Below are 14,917 nucleotides of genomic sequence, written 5' to 3'. Positions count from 1 at the left end.
TACTGTTGTTGGGGTTTTAAAAATAGTTTGTTTATTGTACTGTTAAATATCAAGAGATAACTTTGTTCTCCCACCAATTTTCTTTTCTTTGTTAAATGGTGTCCCTAAGTCATATCCCACTAACTTTCTATATATTTCATATTTCCAACACAATTTTACGATGCATTACTTGATTTTACTCCAGAATGTATTATGGATATATGTTCTTACCACCTTTTTCCTCCATTAACCTGATAAAGTTATCTAGACAGATATGCTGTTTATCAAGAAAGAAAATATATGTGGGTTATCCTTGACCTCACCTGTCTTTTTTGATGCCGGTAGAATCCCTCTTTCTTCGAGGATCTATAGAGGTGGGTTATGTGCATAGCTTTGGAGCCGAGTCTAATGTTTAGATGCTAGATACTAAAATGGATTATTTTTCTATTCACATCTGTTGACTCAACTAGAATCTTCTATAACTGTGGTAGTACAAAAGATTCCTGCTCACCCATTGGTTGGTTATTGATTGATTCACGATTGGGAGCCACGCCCTGAAAGGATCACACTACTGTACGCCCATCTGGCCTCCTCATCTTCCCCTACCCCAGGCTCTGGCCTGCATTTACTGGGAGCGTAGTCTGCAGCACTAATAGAAGGTTGACACATTCAAAAGATCCTCCATGGTACTGACTGGCCCCCTGCAAAAGATGGCCTAAAAGCAGGTAGAAAACTGTTGATTCATTATATTGTAATCAGAAAAGGATATATGGTGGATATTTGAATCTTCTGTCCTCTGCAGGACTTAGGGTCAGCGAACTTTTTCTGTGAAGAATCAGATGAAGAAGTATTTTTAGCTTTCCATACCACATAATCTCTGTTGTGACTGCTCAACTCTGCTCTGCCCTTAATGCTAAAGCAGCCAGTGACTTAAGCTTTGATAGGTATAACTGTTCGAAAAGATTTTGTATTTACTGGCTGGGTTTGATGGCTCAAATCTGTAATCTTAGTGCTTTGTGGGAGAGGCAGAGGCCAAGGATCACTTGAGGCACAGGGAGTTCAAGACCAGCCTGAACAACATACTGAGACCCCATCTCTACAAAATAAAAAAAAAGAAAGCCACCAGCCATGCATGCTGGTGTGCCTCCCAGCTATTTGGAGAGCTGAGGTAGGAGGATTGCTTGAGCTCAGGAGCCCAGGCTGGCAGTGAGCCATGATCAGGCCACCACTCTTCAGCCTGGATGACAGAGACCCCATCTCAGAACAAAAACAACAAAGAAAGCGATGTAATGCATAAAGACAGGTGGCAGCTGGATTTGTCATGCAGCTACAGAGTTCACATAGTCCCATTCTGGGCGAACAGGTTTGTAGGCTTTTTCCCTGCTCCCCAGACTGTTTTCTAGGTCACTGATTGCATTTCATTCCAGATTCTGCATTTGATTGAGAATTTAGCAAGGATCAGGTTCACTGGCTCACGCCTGCAGTCCTAGCACTTTGGGATGCTGGAGGCAGAGGATTGATGCTGGAGTTTGAGAGATCAGACTGGCAACAACTGAGACCTTTGGTTCTACAAAAATTTATTAAAACTTAGCCAGGTGTGTGAAAAGAAGCATGAGGTGGAGATCACTTGAGCCTCCGCTGAGAAGTTAAGTGACTTCAGTGTGCCATGAAGAAGCCACTGCACTCTAGCCCAAGCAACAGAGCAAGACCCCTGTCTCCAAAAAAAAAAAAAAAAAATCTTATTATGGCGGTGTGTGTGGGTTTTCTTTTTCAGTGCTAAGAATTTTAGTGAGAAGCAGTTTCAGAATTCTAGATTTAATCAAGTCCCATAGCATCATACATGTCACATAGGGTAAGAGAGGCTTTCATTTCATTTGGGAATTTGACAGGCTTGAAAATATTAGTACTTTTAGGGGGAAGATAAAATGCCAAGCAGATTTTCCACATATTTCTCAGGATTGGCATAATTTTCCTGTTCATAAGCATTGGTTTTGATACCCACCTGACTCTTGAAATAACATGACTGTGGTTTTGTTTTGTTTTTTTCCTTTGTGTGAGGGTCTCTGCTTGTAACTCAGCCTGAAGTGTAAGCAGGCATAATCATAGCTCACTGTAGCCTTGAACTCCTGGGGCCTGGGAAGTGATCCTCCCCTGCTTCAACCTCCCATTAGCAGAACTGAGGCAACTTGAGGTGGTGCACCACCACCCCCAACCCCAGGCTGGTTTTTGAAGTGTTTTGTTGTTGTATAATGCTGATCATGTGGTTAGCTAATTTGCAGTTCAGAATTAGTATGCAAGCAAAGGACCAACCACAGGCCATGTAGTATCTGTTACGTAGGTTTTAAAACATGGTAAAAGAGGAGGTAAGGATAAAAGGAAAAGAACGCTGTAGGTATAAGAACCCTTCGATAGTGGTTGCATTTAGTAAAGCATTTATTAACATTTTCTGCAAATCAGGTATTGGAAATATTTTACTTTTTAAAGTCTGTTCCTCTAGAGATTTATATAAATAGGTAGAGGCCTTATATGAATAATTTTCATAAAATGCAATAAATACAAAATCTGGGCAGATACATTGTTGCTTTGATAACAATATATTTTATGTATCTCTCTCTAAAGACAGACTCTTTTTACATAACTGTAATACCATTACAGTTGACTCTTGAACAATGCAGGGGTTAGGGACACTAACCCGTCCTACCCCACAATGGAAAATCTACATACGACTTTTGATTTTCCCAAAACTTACCTGTTTTAATAGCCTACTGTTGACCAGAAGCCTTACCGATAACAGTCAATTAACACTGTTTTGTATGTTACATGTTTTATTATACTGTGTGCTTTTTTGTTCTTGAGCTGAGCTTCATTTGTGCCATTTCAGGCTGGAGTGCAGTGGCAGATTCGGAGCTCACTGTAACCTTCCCAGGTTCTCCTGCCTCAGCCTCCTAAGTAGCTGGGATGCAGGCATGCCTCACCACTTTTGGCTAATTTTTTTTTGTATTTTTAGTAGAGACGGGGTTTCACCGTGTTGGTCAGGCTGGTCTCGAACTCCTGACCTCAGGTGATCCACCCTCCTTGGCCTCCAAAGTGCTAGGTTTACAGGCGTGAGCCACTGTGCCTGGTCTATACTGTCTTCTTAACAATGAAGTATGCTAGGAGAAACTTATTTTAAAATTTGTGAAGAAGAGAAAATGTTTACTTTTTAGAAGTGGATCAGCTGGGCCCCGTGGCTCACGCCTGTAATCGGAACACTTTGGGAGACTGAGTCCGGCAGATCGCCTGAGGTCGGCAGTTTGAGACCAGCCTGGCCAACATGGTGAAAACCTATCTCTTCAAAATACAAAACTTAGCTGGGCATGGTAGCAGGCTCCTGTAATACCAGCTACTCGGGAAGCTGAGGTAGGAGAATTGCTTGAACCTAGGAGGCGGAGGTTGCAGTGAACTGAGATTGTGCCGTTGCACTCTAGCCTGGGCGACAGAGCGAGACTCTATCTCAAAAAAAAATAAAGTGGATCATCATAAAGGTCTTCCTGTTGAGTAGGCTGAGGAGGAAAATACAGGAGGCTGCCTTTGCTATCTCAAGTGGCAGAGGTAGAGGAAGTCGAACGGGATTCAGGAGATGCAGGCACACTTGATGTAACTTTGCGAAAACCCTATCTGTTTGCATTTTCGTTTCTCTAGAATGTTTCTATGGTAAACAATCCTCCTTCCATTTGCTTTAGGTTTCAGTCCTGGTATAATAGAAGGGTCCATTCATAAAAGAAACTAAAGCAGTGTTAAGGTAATTCAGAACCTTTCTGCCAAAATGGTCTAAATGCCCACTTATTTCCTGACGCCAGTTTCTTTAGTGTCTTCTTCCTCACATCTGGCACTGGTTTGGAAGCAGTCATCTCCATCAAGTGGTCTTTAATTCCTTTAGTGGTGTCTGTTAGAACCTCACCTCCCACCTTTTTTTTTTTTTTTTTTTTTTTGCCATATCCACAGTCTCTTTCATGATTTCCCTTTGATGGAAGCTTTTGTTGTAGATCCTGTGAAGTCATGGGCAACATCTGGACACAGTTTTCACTACCAGGAGTTTATTGTTTGAGGCTTGATGATACCACAGTTTTTTCTATAACAACGATGACGTCTTCAGTGGTGCACTCCTTCCAGACTTCCATGATGTTCTTATCGGGTTCTCTTGATGCATTACCAGTCCTTTTCCAGCACCATGTGCATCTTTACGTTTGTTTACATTTCTCCCAACTGTGAATGGTGCCATATACAGTCTGTAAGAGTTTGTGTGCATAAGTTTTGATAAATCTCAACTTTATTAATAGATTTTATGTATATTTTATGGTAGTAAATGATAAGATAGACTACATATGTTTTATGCATCCATGGCAACTCTTTTCTTAATTTTGGTTTGTCCGCAAGTGTTTTCAAATTGTTGCAAACTTCCAAAAAAAATTTCAATATATTTATTGAAAAAAATCCACATATAAGTGGACTCACAGTTTAATCCTAGAATGTTCAATGGTCAACTGTTTATGTTTTAAAGCAATACTCTGTTGGTATCAACTATCTAGCTGTTCAGATATATCCCCAAATTATCTTGTAAATCTTTAGCATGGTTTTTAGGAGTGTCTCATTTGTCACCGAGGGCTGAGGCAGTGGCTGATCTCGGCTCATTGCTGCCTCCACCTCCTGGGTTCTAGCAATTTTTCTCAAGGTCCCCAAGTAGCTGGATTACAGGCACATGCCACACGCTTCTGGCTAATTTTTTGTATTTTAGTAGATACAGGTGTTTCACCCGTAAGCAAGTTGCCCAGCCTAGCCTCAAACTCCTGAGTTTAGGCAGTCCACCCGCCTCAGCCTCCAAAGTGCTAGGATGACAACCTTGAGCCACTGCACCTGGCCTTTTCTTAAATTTTATCGTAGGGTTCAAATTGGGATCCAGCGTAGGTCCACAGATTGATTTAATTGATTATCTCTTGAGTCTCCCCAATTGTTGTTCCTTTCCCCTCCTTGCTTTTTTTTCAAGAAGAAACTAGATCATGTTGTTCCGGGAGAGTTTCCAGCATTATGGATTTTAAGGCTGCAACCTGCATGGTGTCATTTAATGATTCCTTCGGTCCCTGCATTTGCAAACTGGTGATTAACTCAAGAAACTTCCCGTAAATTCAGATTCCGTGGTTGGGGGAGCCTAGAATAATTAATCGATTATACCTTTCTATTGTATCAGGAGTTACATTGCATCTAGTTGCCTCTGGTTTCTACTTAAAAATATCTCTGCTTTTTGCTTGTTTTATCTTGTTGCATACTGTAGAACAAAGTACCATCCAATAGAACATTTTTGTAACATGTAAATGTTCTTATCACCTAGTGTCTAATTTGGTAGTCACTAACCACATGTGATTATTGAGCAATAGTGGAACTGAATTTTAGTTTCTTAAATTGAATTTAAGTAGCCTACGTGTGGCTTGTATATACTGAAATTAGAAAGTACAATTATAGACATTTTTCAAGAGTAAGGAAATAACAAAAGTAGCAATAGATGTCTATTCCTGACGGCCTAGATCACATGGCACTGTTTCATCAGTAACCAGCTTTTAAATTATTAATATTTTACTGACAAACTTATAATTATACATATCTATGGAGTACCGTGGAATGCTTGGAAATATGTAAACAATGGAATGATTAAATCAAACTAATTTATTATTGTATTGCCTTGCCTAGCATTTTAAGTACAGAGACATTTGAAATGACATTATTTTGGTAAATACTATTATTATTGACTGTATTCACCCTGCTAAGCAATAAATCTCAAAACTTATTCACCCAGTCTATCTGAAACCGCTTGGTCGCCAACTCCATTCCCTCCTTTCCACCTCCCTTTGGTCCCCTAAGCCTCTGGTAAACGCCTATTATACTCTTGTATATCTATGAGTTCAACTTTTTAGTTTCTAATGATAAGCGAGACTCGTAGTATTTCTGTGCCTGGCTTATTTCACTGCGTAATGTCCTCCTGATTCATCCATGTTGTCACAAATAACCATGGTCACATGCCGAGCAGCCGCAGAGCTGGGACCTGGCCCCCAAGTCTCCTGACTCCACGGAAGCAAAGTATGTACATACAGGATCGTGACCTTGCCCTGTTCTCCTAGCTGGACCCTTTCCTAGTCCCCTGCCCCATGTGTGAGCACCCAGCTCACTCTCGTTTCTTCCTCTCCAGAGGGAGCAGGTCCCTGGGTGGCACGAGGGGAGAAGGGACAGCAGAGACTGTGGAACCTCAGCTGGATCCAAGACCTCTGTGTGGTCTAGCTGTGTGTGCTTGGGAGGCTTTTGGCCACCCATTTTCCCTGTGTTCAGACTTCTATACCTGCATGGAGGTCGGAGGCTGCGTGAGTGCTGCCACCCTGGCAGGGCCCTGAGAGAGCAGGATGTGGGAGCAGGGTGTTCCTCGACTTTATGCACTTTGGGATGGAGGGCTCCTCTCATGGGTTGACAAGCATTGCTTTTTCCCCACCCCACCTCTGTCCAGCAGCCCCTGCAAGTCCAGTCCTTGGGTTCTCAGGGAAGGGAAGAAGCCCCATTGTGTGACCTCAAGGGTGCTGGTCTCTCACTTGAGTTCTGGGAAAGTCAGTAATTCAAGAACACCCTCCAGTTTAGCAATCTTGACAAGAAGGGTGGGGACACTGGGTTCAGGCCCACCCCTCTGTCCAGCTAAACCCTTCAGCTCCAGCTGGAGGATGAGGGTGGAGATGCTGGCTTGGGTGGGGTAGTCTCCTCAGCTTGGGCTGGGTGCCCAAGGTGTCAAAGGCCTGCAGCCCTGCCCTCTGGTGGAAGGAGCCTGGGGCCCAGCCAGACACTCACTAGGACAAGGGCAACTGCAAAGCAGGAGGCCCAGGATGAGGTAGAGAACCACGGCATAGCTGGAGGTGAAGGAAAACCCAGTGGGCTGGAGGCTTTGGGGGCCGAGTACTTAGAGCAGAACAAGAAGCAGGATCAGGCAGCCTCTACTCAGACTCTGAGAAGGCAGAATCTGCACTCAGAAGCTGCTGCGGGACCAGAAAGTTGGGCTAGGGAGACAGAGGGTCTCATGAGCAGGAGGCAGGCTTCAGATCAGGGCACGTGGAGGGAAAGATGGGACGAGGGAGGAGGCCTGCAGAGGAAGGAGGTACTGACCGAGGTGCAGCGGGATGGCAGTGTTCACCAAGAGGCCTCTCTGCCTCCTGTGTGCAGACACTACACAGTCCTACCTGAGGGTCTGGGCTGGTGCCACTCAGCTGCATCAGTGATCTCGACTGTGGAGAACTGTCACAGACTTCAGGGGCTCCGGCGCAACCTGCAGGACTAGGGGAGGTCATCTCTTCCAGCCTCCTGCCCTCAACCCTGTAGGTCCCTCTGGTCTGAGCTCCTGGTCACCCAGGGCCACCCTGGAGCCCCTAGAATCTTCACCACCACTTGGTCAAAGTTCTGCAGAGGTCTGAGGATACAAGTCAGCCTGGGAGTCAGGAGAGGATGAAGAGGGACACAGGTCTACTCAGACCAAGCCTTATTACTTGTGTCTCTGGCCTACTACTCTGATGCCAACCTCCCGCTGGCCCAGCCCTGTAGAGTAGGAAAATAAAGGCATCAGGCAGAAGTGCCCGCCTGCCGGTCTCCAGGTCCCCCTCTGGAAGCTCAGCTGGTACCACAGATCTCAGGGTGGGGGTACACCAGTCTCCTCCATATCTCCCTCCCCCTCAGGGCTTTGTCCACCAAGGCCCCTGACTGCTAGGGGACCCACACCCACGGCCTCCCTCTTTCTGACTGCTGGTCTTTCACAGCCTGGATACTTGAGCCCCAAGCAGAGGGGTAACGATCCCAGGACTGTCTTCGCAAGCAGAGAGGCTTGGTGCACGAGGGCCCTGACTCCTGGGTTGAGCTCAGCAGCAGGTGTGTCACCAAGGCCTCTGGGCAGAAGGGGCTCAGCTCTGAGGCTCCATCACTTGCCACACCTGCATGTTCCTGCTAGGCATCCACCCTGGGACCCAGCTTTCCCCCTGCTGGGCAGCCCCCAGCTGCTGGCAGCCCCATCTTAACTCATCCAGGGTCCTGGAGGTTGCTGCAGCAGCCAGCCAAGAGCACTTGATGTTTCTGCACTTTTTTTATGGAGCTCCCTGGGTGGGAGGGGCTGCAGACTCAAGTGAGACTGCAGGCCACCTTTCCCTCACTCCCCTGGCTGGGTGCGGGGCCTGCTCAGGAGTCTGACTGGGAAGCGACTGGGACCGTCCTGTCACAGGCAGGTTCTGGGAGTAGCCCAGGCCCAGTTTACTCCTCCAGCAGCCCCTCCCATTCATTTTGTCCAGCTGGGCTGGGCCTACAAAGCACAAGTGATGTCTCATGTAATTATGTCCTGTCCCCAAAGGGGAGCCTGGCCTCAGCCCCTGGCTTGAAAGTCGAGACCCGGGAATTAGAAGCTACATCTGGTAGGGTGGACCCAGTATGGTCTGCCCACAGCCAGTAGACAGGTGCTGTTGGCAGCCCCAGACCCTGACACCACTGCCTGTTGTCCCCTTTCCACTTCCGGCCCTGCACACCTACACTACGTGCTGTCTCCTGATGAAACCTGGGGCCGTCAGCTTCTGTCAGCCTGGGTCGAGAAAGTCACCACCAACCATAAGGAGAACGGGTGCAGCCTGAAGGAGTTGGGGCCATGGGAACTGGCCTGGTGTGGGTGGGGAGGTGGGGGTGAGGCAGGTGTCTTGCCTCTGTCAGGTCTTCCCTTCTCCCTTTTGCCCAGCAGCAGAGGCATCTTCTCCATGTCCCTCTACACCCCTGGGACATAAAATACTGCCCCAGGTCTGTCTCTTCCTGGGACAGCCTCCACTCATTTCAGGTGGGACTCAGGACGCGGTTTTGTCCCAGCCCATGAGAGTGCATCCTGCCTGCCTAGCTGAGAGATAAGGTCCTCGAGTGCAGAGCAGGGGAACAACTCTCAGGTCATAGTCTAAATGGCAGAGTCAAGACCAGCCTCCTGATTGTCAGGTCCAGGACACCAACGTGAAGGCTGTATTGTTTCCCATTTTATGTCGCAACTGCAGAGGAACGCCTAAAATTAGCTGAGAGTTTATTTCATTTAGAGGATGAAGCTCAGCCGCCTTGTGGTTGAGCACACAGTGGCACGATCTCGTGTCACTGCAAATCCTCCCTACCGTGGGTTCAGGCTATTCTCCTGCCTCAAAGCCTCCCAAGTAGCTGAATTATAGCCCACCAACGCATGACTGGCTAATTTTGTATATTTAGTGAGGAGTTTTGATGAGTTTTCTGCCTTTTGTGACCCAGGCTAGAGTGCATTGTGCATCTCGGGGCTCACCCAACTCCCATATTCTCTCCCAGATTCTGCCACCTTTAAGGCCTCAGCCTCCCAAGTGTTTATCACAGGCATACACCCATGCCTGGCCACTTCAGTTTTAGTAGACAAAGGTTTCACCAGATTGCCAGGCTGGTCTTGAAATTCTAATCTTAAGGTGATTCATCTTCTGCCCCACTAAAATGCTGGGATTGCGGTGGAGCAGCACCACCCTGACCCTGAGATCAATTTCAGTAAAGAGGGCTTATTTGCCTCACAGTTCCAGAAAGTTGCACAAGATCTGTTAGGTTTCAAGTAGCTTCCTGTGCTTTTATTCATGGAGGCAAGAGGGAGCAGGCGCTGTGCATGGTGAGAGGAAGCAAGAGAGTGGGAGGCATCAGGCCTTTTTAACAACCCAGCTCTCCTGTGAACCACATAGAAAACTCACTTGAATACTCTAACCCAGGGTGGCCAAGGTTCCTGGGAGTTGAGATCATGCCACTGCACTCAGCCTTAATGTATAAGTGAGACGCCGTCTCAAAAAAAAAAAAAAGAAAAAGAAAAAATAAGAAAACTCACTCATTATCAGGGGAGGCAATTAATCCATTCATGAGGGATCCCCCAAACATGACCAAACATTTTCACACTGTAGGGCCCCACCTCCGTGAATTGGGGACTCATTTCAACACAAGACGTGGATGGGACAAGTATCCAGACTATGTCAGAGGCCTCCCCTCCCTCTCGTCAGAGTCTTCTGTCCAGTTGAGGTGCATGCTGGCCTCCATGCCTGGCTTCCCAGGGAATTCATCTTGGCCCCAAGGGGTTGGGCAGGGCCACTAGGCTGAGGGTTGAGCCCCACCTCTCCCAGTCCCAGCCCAGGCCCCCCATCACTGACTTGCTTGCCGCGCTCTCTCCACACCTGCTCCTGCCGCCCAGGGTCAGTCTGGGTGTAGGCCTGGTAGAGGTCATGAGCAGATTCTGCCCCCAGCTCTATACCTCCCAGTGCACCATGGCAAACCAAAAATGCACCAGCATGGCCAGGAGTGCTGACTTGTCCCTGTAATCCCAGTGCTGGAGTTTGCGAGGCTGAGACCACTGGGCAACATAGCTTAGATCCTCGCCTCTCACAAAAATAAAACTAGGCATGGTGGGTATGCACCTATAGTCCCAGGTGCCTTCAGGAGGCTGAGGTGGAAGATTGCATGAACCCAGAGGAGGTCAAGGCTGCAGTGAGCCATGATTGCCACCTGACTCCAGCCTGGGGCCACAGAGCAAGACCCCGGCTCCCTAAAACAAGAAGCAAAGTGCACCAGTGTGTGGATACCAGCTTCCTGGTGTGTGGACCTGACCTCACCACCTGGCCCCACTCCAGAAAGTGGGACTGCCTCCTGTCTTCCAGAACATTCCGGTGACACTACACCTGTGTCCCTCCTGCTCCTCTGCTTTTGGTAGTGGCCTGCCTACCTCTGGTTGCCCCAAGCACCCAGCTCAAACCTTCCTGCCCAGGTCCTAGCATTCTTTCCCTGAGCCACAGGCCTCATCAGAGCTTTGGGTGGGTGAGTACAAGGATCAACTCTCTGCTACCAGCCTGGGGAGGAACTGTCCCCACAGTTGGGTCTCTGGATGGCATATGAGGGTCTACACCAGGACCCAGATGCTCAGGACCTGAAGGGCAGGCCTGGCCGCCTTGGCTTTACAGATCCCCCTCGTTCAGCCTCCTGACCTTCCGGACAGGCCTCGGACCCCTGCATCCTTGGTCTTGGTCCCTACTGGGAACCTGTTACCCTGGCCACCTAGCTTTGACCTGAGAGGCATGCTGACGTCTCCCATGAGACAGAGCAACTGAGACTGGCCTAGGGGTACCTGGCTCAGGGTCACCATGGCCATGCAGAGCTCAGATCCTGGCTCCTGTTCAACCTCCAGCCCTGAGTTCAAGTGATTCTCCTGCCTCTGTGACTTCTGAGTAGCTGGGACTATATGACATGTCAGCCTGGCTAATTTTTGTAGTTTTAGTGAGATGGTTCGTGTTAGCTAGATGTCCGACTCTTCAACTCCTCATGATCCTTGGCTCTGGAAATTTCTTTCAGTGTTGAGAGATTACAGGTGTGAGCCACCGTGTCTGGCCTCCCCAGCATCCTTCTAGCTCTGGTGCCCTGAAGGGTCTACCTTGGAGAATCTGGAGCCCAAGAAGCTGCCCCTCACTTTGTAGGGAACCAGGACCCCTCCTGATCATGATGAAGTGTGGACCTAAACCCGCTGCTGAGGTGCCTGAAGGAGATAGGTGGTCAGCCTCTGCCCACACGACCTCTCTGATAGAGAGCAGCAAAACAGAGTTGGGAAGATGGGGGCTTTGGTAGCTCTTGGGCACCAGGTGAGTTCTCCTAATCTGGCCCTTCCCCAGACCTTCGGCCCCAGGCAAAGAAAGGACAGAGTGGGACCTGGTTCTTTCTCTCACCCAGCTGTACCCCTACTCCCTCGTCCCTTCCACCAGGTGATGGAGAACCTGGCAGGCTGTGCCCTATAGAAAGTTCCCTTCCTTCTGGTGAGGGATAAACCAACTTGGGTGGGAGGGATGAGGGGCAGGGGCCTCCCAGCCTGCCTTCATTTTAGGATGCTATCTGGGTGGCAGCATGGTTTAGGCTGACAAGGTGTGGCTTGAGTGAGAGGCCTGGCCTTGGGCAGGATATCAGCCATGCCACCTTTTCTTTCTTCTGCACATCCTGGATCTGGCACCCACTCACAAAGGTCCTCAGCCTCCTGCCCTGGCATTGTCAAGCCACTCCCCTGCCCAGAGGCACAGCTGGCCCCAGGTCCTGGACTAATCTTCAGAGATTCTTGTCCAGCCCACAGCTTTGCTGGACATCACAGGCCGCCAGCCCCCTGCCCACTAACATCTCTTTAGTGTGAGTCTCAACCAGAATGAGCTGCAGCTCAGGGTCAGGGTAGGCGCTGACTACCTGATGACCCAGGACAGGGGTTTATTGATGAAATGCCATCTGCTTAAGTTTTGGCCTGTATCTCTTTTGGGGCACGATACCCCCTCTGTCCCATGCTTAGATGCCCACATGTGGCCACACAGTGCCTTTCCTGCTAACCATCCACTGAGGCTATTGGTGTCCAGGCACCTGTGGCTCCAGGCAGAAGGCTGAGTGCAGAGCCAGGCCTGGGCAGATGTTCCACAGGGGCTGCAGGAGCTGACAGCCCTGACCACCCAGGCCGTGGCCATCCATTCCCCTTCACCGTGGCTGACCCCTCATCCACCATCCTTCCAGGGGCCAGGCCTGGGCCCAAACTGACTTTTGCCTGCCCCGGTCCTCCTCGTGTGTTTGGCTGAGCTTGATGGTCTTGCCTGTATCCTTGATTATCCTCAATCAGAGGTTTATAGAGTCACGTGGGGACATTACATCTCCTGTCTACCAGGCCCTCACCAGAGACAGGACTGCCTTGGCCCGGGCCTGGGATAGTCAGGGGTCACACTCGCCTGTTGGGACCTGGCTTCAGCGGCTTCAATCTGGACAAGGGCCTGATGGGCGGCTGCCCCTTCTCCTCCACTTTAGGGAGGCTGGAGAGGAAGGTCAGGCAGGAGATCGGCTTCCTGCCCACCTGAGGCTGGTTGGAAGCAGAGCGCCCACCTGTGCCTGTCTCACCTTGCTGCAGGTGCATCGGAGGCTGAACCCCTCTCCTGATCTCCTGCAGGTGCGGATTCCAGGTTTCCAGTGGGTGTTGGGGTGGGCTCCAGTGCTGTCCTGGCCCTAGGGAACCCTGGGCTCCATGAGGCCTTGGCCTAGCCAGATTGTTTCCCACACTGTCACCTCCCCAAACATGGAGCTGCATGCTCTGTGCCCTGGGTGGGACATTGGAAGGAGTTCCACCTTCCAGGTTGGATCACAGGAAAGCCTCTGCCATGGGCATGTGCTGGCCGAGACAGATGGGGTTGAACCAGCCCTGTCTCTTTGGCCTTGGGCAAGTCACCTGTGCCTTGCTTCCCTTTCCCCAGCAGCCAGATGGGGATAATAGCACCTATTTCACCCGTACTCAAGTGCTCACTTGTTAGCAGGAACTGAGTCCCGGAGGAGGTGCAGGGGGAGCCATGGAGGCAGCACTGCAGCTGGACCTGGTCTGAGTCGCTGCTCCTGGCTGTGAGATGCGTCTCTCCCTCTGTTTATTCATCTGACGGACAGGGCTGCTACTCCCCAGTCACTGTGTGACAATGCAGCTGGCTCAGTGAGCTGGTGGTGGCCTCCTGTGGATGGTTTGAGGTGAGCCGGAGGTGTATTGAATGCCCCTCACCTGCGGGGAAGGGCTCCGCTAAGGAAGACTCACATGTGTGTATGGAGGAACCCCAGGTTCCCTGCCCTCAGCTGTCCTCTCTGTCTCTTCCAGCCCCCTCTCTGCTGTCCTGCACCTCATGGCCATCCAGCTTAGTGGCCATCTTACCTTGATCCACTCCCTTCCAGTGGACCCTCTCCTCACGTGGTGCAGGTCCCATTATGCCACCTCCACAGGCATGCTAGCCTGTGAGCTGCCCTTTCCCTGCCACCCAGCCCCCACCCCCGCATGTGCCACCTAAAGCCTGTGTTCACTCAATTGTATTTGAACCTGTCTCTGCAGGCCTCATAAAGCCTGAAACGGCCTGGCTGGTAGTGGGCCAGGAGACCAAACCAAGACAGAGTGACAGAGGAAGACAGAGAGACCACCTAGTCAGCCTCTGCCCTGTGGCTGTGTCTATGCTGGTCCCACCCAGTGAGCCAGTTGTCTCCAGAGACGCCTGTATGGCTCCTGGGAGAGGGAGGTGGCTGGAGACAAGCGCTATAACCCTCCCTCCCTGAGAAAGCTCCACTGGGGAATGTTTAGGCATCAGGGCATCCTGGGGGCATCTTCCAGGGACCCTCATGCCCTGCCCTCTCCTCCTTCACCCTTCTGCCCCGCCTCTGGTTTCTCTAGTCAGAATTGCAGTTGCTTGACAGCTGCTGACCCAGGACAAGTGCATCATTAGCTGCCCCCGGGTGCTGGGTGTGGTGTAGGGGCAATTTCAGGGATAGGAAGGAGAGGCCTGTGCGTTCCAGAAGTACAGAGGAACCTGGTGCCGGCCGCAGTCAACCCTGATGTGATGATCTGTCCACCAACCCTCTTTGATGTCTTGGTGCTGCCTGCTGTCTTTGGCCAGGTAAGCTCACATGGTCTGGGCTCCTAAATCCCTCACTGGGCCTGCCCTGCTGCCTGCAGGAAGAGGAGCCTACGGGCCAGTACTATCCTTGGCTCCCCCTTCGAGGTCATGGGTTCCAAGACCATTCCTGGGTTCCACCACTGCCAAGCATCAGTGGGCACAGGAGCTGCTGGGGCTTTCTAGACTAAGACCAGTTTTATCCAGTGTTCTCACCCAGTGGGCTGCAGGAGCCAGCCTGCAGCCCTGCCCTGTGACCTTGCCCCTACTCAGTTCTGGCAGCCCACACTCCAGCCTTGAAGACCCCCCACACCCTTGATTCCCACCATAGACAGCCAGGGCAGCTGCTGCTCACAACTTCTTAGGGCCTGAGGATGACTGGCTCTGTGGTTGAGTTCGGGGCGTCAGGGAGGGGGGTGTGGTCCTGCCCCCCAGCAGCCCCCATCCCCATTTGT

This window comes from Papio anubis, unplaced genomic scaffold (assembly GCF_008728515.1).
Source record: "Papio anubis isolate 15944 unplaced genomic scaffold, Panubis1.0 scaffold532, whole genome shotgun sequence".
NCBI classification, from domain to species: Eukaryota; Metazoa; Chordata; class Mammalia; order Primates; family Cercopithecidae; genus Papio; species Papio anubis.
The sequence above is the reverse complement of the archived record's forward strand: the minus strand, read 5'-3'. Positions refer to the sequence as shown.